Here is a 5,218-nt window from a genome sequence, read left to right as displayed (position 1 = left end):
CTAAGCATCCACTAACAACTAACAGAGCATGTGATGACAACTAACACAGCATCCAGTGACAACTAGCAAGGCACGTGATAACAACTAACACAGCATCCAGTGACAACTAACACAGCATCTAGTGACAACTAACAGAGCATGCAATGACAACTACGTAGGCTGCTAGTGACAACTATAAGAGTAGTCATTGACAAGTATAATAGCAGTAAATAAATACACACAGTCTGTGTTGCCATAAAGTGTTTGGGATTGAAGTGCCCTTTAGTCGTCCTCTTTTTCTTCTTTGCTTCTTCTTCCTCTGCTTGTAATCTCATGAATGTGATGCTATCAACCAAGGAGTCAAAGGCGTAGAAGGTCATGGTCTTTGTCTCCAACACATAACAAAACCAATGATCTTCAAATAACGTAGGACCGAAAAGGAAATCGCAATCCCCTATATTGTACCCAATATATTTAGGTAATATTTCCCTTTCATGGTCCTCCCATTTCCATCTTAAAGGATTGGCTACCATCTTTTGCATGAAATCTGCAGAAAATATATGCCGGTTCACTCTCCCCTCTTTATCCTTTTAATCTCCAACAAATGTCTTTGCCACCATAGTCATAAACTGAAATGACAATATAAAGAAATTACAACTCTTTACCATCAAATAACTCATTCTAATGTTAACTATATACATGTAACTTACCCTATCGTTTATCCATCTTCTACGTTGGAGACATTGCAGCTCACCACGGGTTAGAAAGTATCCATACATCGATACAAAGTATCTAATGTAAATAAAACAATTATGAAGTCAGTAAATTCTGTAACATAATATAAATTTGGACACCAAAACATAATACTTACTGCTTTTGGTCCTCTTCATCACACCTTGCTGTACACATGTCAAATAAAGCTTGCCTATCATCCATTGTTCTCTTTTTCCCAGGCTTAGTTTTGATTTCCAGAAATGGAGACCTAAGAGCCTTGCCCTTGCTTATGACCCTTGTTGATTTCTTCACATATTTTTTCCCTTCCCCTTGCTTGTCCTCTTCATCCTCTTCATTCTCTTCTTCTCCTGCATTTCCTTCTTCATCTTCTTTGTCTTCTTCTTCTCCTTTGTCCTCTTCATCCTCTTCTTCTCTTCTTTTTTGTTCTTCCTCTTCTTGTCCTCTTCTAGCTCTTTCACCTCTTCATTCTCTTCTTCTCTTTCACTTTCTTCTCCACCCATCTCCTTTTCTGATTGAGTTTTTTGTTCTTCTTCTTCATTTCTATCCTCTTCCGATTCAGTTCCTTCTTCCTCAATTTCCTCTTCCTCCGATTCACTTCCTTTGAACCCTTTTTTCTCTTCTGATTTAGATTCTTCATCATCATCTTTCTCCTCTTCACTTGCACTGCCACTATCCTTCATTAGTCTTGACTGAAGGGCCATCATCTCCTCTCCCAGCATTGACACTAATCGGGCATATGTTTTCTTGATCTCCTATACAAGTGAAATTCAGAACTTTAATATGTAAGCAACAGAAAAAAAAAATGTACATTAAGCCTCCAAGTCCACATACCGGGTGAGTTAAATTTTCTGGATCAAAACTGATGGCTTGACTAGCCGGATGCAATATTCCTTGATCGCTCCCCTTCTCCATATTAACTCTTTGCTGCACTTTCTTTTCATCCCAAAATGCAAGAGCATGCTCAACAGCTTTTCTTTCCCCCAGTGGAAACTTTTGTAGACAATACATCTGCATGTCACATGAATGATAAGTTAACAGCAGCCATTGACAACATTCAGACCATAAAATGAAATGATAACAGAAATATACAAATTATAATAGCACTTACTTGTAGGAAGTATAGACAACCTGGCACATTCTTCTTCTTTTCAGTCAACTTGCCTTTTTCTAATTGTTTTTTGTACACTCCAATGCCCTTGTATAGTTCATTCAGCACATAAGATAACCAATCAAACTGACCCAATCTATCCTTGGTTGATAGTATGACTTTCAACAAATAATCAGTGACACAAATACTGGCATTAGGACACAACAATGTTCCCAATGCATACATGACAAACAGCATCTCAAAATTTTCATCTTGTTTGTCCTCAGTCAACAATGACGCTATCTTCTTGTATGGAATATTACCATACACAACCCTCCATTGCTTGAACACTTCATCTTCACTACTCACAGCTACTTTAATCTCTTCTCCCTTTATTGGCAACCCCATAAAGTCATGCACATCATTTGCCCTCATTTTCCTTCTCTTCCCTCTTATGGAAATGCTTTTTGTTGGAAGGTCGAATGCACACATAAACTCTCCATACAATTCTCTTTGAATTGTGTGGCAACATACTTCAATCAACTTATCAAAACCTATCTTTTTTAGCCTGTCCATTAGTTCCTTCCTTTCTTTGATATGCTTGCAAACTTGGATGAACTGTTTAGGTGCACATCTTGTGTAGAAAGGAACTATATACTTTTTGGACTTTGTGGGAGCTCTTTGTTCCTTGGCCCTTTTACAATATTCCTCTTTTTGTTGCTCAGATAATTTGTCCCAAGCATTTCTCACATGCTGATTCCTGGATTCAAGTGATTCGTACTTTCTCGAGCTTTTCTTATGGAATTCCTCTGTAAACAAGGCATAACCAGAAAAATTACAGCCTCTTTGTCCACTTTTGTTGGTTCTATCCTTCCCTATCTTCTTAACCTACAAAACAAGACCAATACAATGAACTTCAATTCTTCTTAGATTCCTACTCAACTTTTGCAGAGATGCAAAGCTTCCTAGATATAGAAAAGAAAATCCATTCCTATAAATAAAACCATCAATCATGCCAAAATTATTTCTTGCTACATTCAAAGATATGATCAAATAAAAATCAAGTAATTATTTTCCTGCTTTTTTGTTTTGCTTCTTGTTTCAAATCATATACAGATTACATCAAACCCTTCATGCACTTACACCAAACGTTCCTGTTCTTCTTCATTAAAAATCTGATTTCACTATTACTATAATTAGCATTCAGTATTAATTACACATTGTTGGAATGGTGTCTTTAAACATGTGAGGAAGCTTTAGGCTTGGTTGCATGAAATCAATCACTTAGTACTACTCATGAACATCATAACAGCAAAAAGGGACATTTCTTTCCAATTGTTCTTGTTGGCACAAATCCATTCATTTATATGAGATTTGTGATAAATATACAAACTTTCTGGCAACTTTGCTCAAATCCTTAACCCAAACTCTTTCACAGCAGAGCAAACTTCTCACACTACTTCTAGAAAGATATACCAAAATAATGATGCATTTGGATGGCTGCATAATGCATATTTCAGACGCAATCATCAATATGGAAATAGAAATCCCCACAAAGGAATATAGTAACCACTACAGAGCATACAATCTTCACAAATACTTTGAACTCCAAGCAAGGCATATCAACTATTCAGGCTCATTTTTGTAACTTTAACAATCCCAAGAAACTTACTAATTGCTAAACTAATCTTCTCAGGTTTTGCTAAGACCAAATATTCCAAAATTTGATGCAAATATTGAGCAATGATCAAACGCAACAACAAACAAGCTATGGTTTTTCTGATTCATACGTGTTTACCTTCTCTACTGTCGACAATGCTTGTCTGTGAAAGTAAATTCTGAGAATAACACCTCTGCTTCAAACGCCGAACAACGCAGCAACCAGGATGAGCTCCACCTCCCTTCAAACGCTGAAGAACGCAACCACAAGGATGACCTCTGCTTCAAACACCAGGACGAGCTCCACTTTGCTTTAGACACCCATGAACAGAGCCACCACGACCAGCATTCAAGGACTTCAGTCAGGATTTTCGGCGGTTTGTGAGTGGGTTTTGAGCACCACGGTGGGTTGTGACCGGATTTCTAGCAGGACAAATGCACCCAGATGATTTCGAATTTCTTCGGTCCAACAAAAATGCCACCATGACGAGCATTCAACGACTTTGGGTCACTATTTTTTGGTGGGTTGTGAGTCGATTTTGAGCACCACGGTGGGTTGTCACCAATTTTTCAGCACCGCAAAGCCACCGAGACCATCCAAATTTCTTCGGTCGAACAAAACAGCCACCACGACGAGCATTCAACCACTTTGGCTCACGATTTTCGGCGGGTTGTGAGGCGAATTTGAGCACAGCGTGGGTTGTCACCGGATTTCCAGCAGCACGAAGGCACAACACGGTTTCAACTTTCTTCCGGTCGAACAAAAAACAGAGGCTCTAATCTCCTTTTAGCATTTTCGAATCTCATAAGCCAGGGTAAGAGGGTAATTTCCAGATTCTGAAAATTGCATCTAAGTCCCTTTGGGACTTCAGAAAAATTATGGGATTTCAGGGGACCTATTTGCTGTATTTTTGGTTCTGTGGGACCTCAATGTCATTTTCCCTAATTTTAACTCTGAAAATGAGGAATAAATAAAATAGACTATGGGTAAAGCTTGGTAGCCAACAGATAAATGACACAACTTTTGAATTGAAACTAGACCAGGACCGGACTATCATTTTTAAAATATCATGTCAATATTGAATAGCGTGAGAATGTAGACTTGAAATCTTAGAAAATTCTCCAAAAATCATGAAAAATAGACTAAAAGGTGCATAACAGTATTTGAGGCCTAAAAGATAAAAATAAAATGAAAATAATTTATTTTAGAATTTTTTGTATTTTTTAAAGAATTTTGGCTAATTAAAAGAAAATTGGCCAAATTGAATTATTTAAAATATATAGAGGCCTCAATAATTCATGAAAAAATTTGAAAATTTATTTGAAAGGTTATTATGAATTTTAAAATTGTTCCCAACCTCTAGATGCAAAGGTTAACTTTGAATTATGCTAAGTCGAAAATTTTATTAGTAAATGGCCGATTTTAGGAAAAATTCAATTAAATGAGTTATAGGCCAAAATAAAATCTAAGAAAATTAGAGGAACCTCTTCTCATCAAAACAAAGTTATTGGCGTAAGAAAATAAATTTTTGGAGACACTAAATTTAATAGGATTTGTGAAAATTTTAACTGATTACAGTGCAATAGCCATAAACTTGGTGGGGCCAAAATTTTCCCCATTTTTCTGACATATATGGCATCATATATGGAGGGTGAGGACCTAGATGGAATAAGATGATTTGTTGAGAGATAGAATCGGAAAATTAGAATTTTGAATAAAATGTGTGGATTTTTACACATAGCAATTTATGTGTCCCA

The 5,218-nt window shown here is 36.8% G+C and overlaps 1 long non-coding RNA gene across 1 annotated transcript; it reads right to left on the bottom strand.

The window, feature by feature from the left end:
* Nucleotides 1-576: 576 nt before the first annotated feature.
* Nucleotides 577-981, bottom strand: LOC114712676 (uncharacterized). The gene is made up of 3 exons (XR_003737260.1): nt 851-981; nt 690-771; nt 577-608 (listed from the first exon to the last, which is right to left on the bottom strand). It is a non-coding gene; the product is annotated as an uncharacterized LOC114712676 (long non-coding RNA).
* Nucleotides 982-5,218: the final 4,237 nt, after the last annotated feature.

This window comes from Neltuma alba, unplaced genomic scaffold, assembly GCF_004799145.2.
Source record: "Neltuma alba isolate B1F8T4 unplaced genomic scaffold, ASM479914v2 tig00011390_pilon, whole genome shotgun sequence".
Classification (NCBI taxonomy): Eukaryota; Viridiplantae; Streptophyta; class Magnoliopsida; order Fabales; family Fabaceae; genus Neltuma; species Neltuma alba.
Note: the sequence above shows the minus strand (reverse complement) of the source record. Positions and strands in the feature narration are given on the sequence as shown.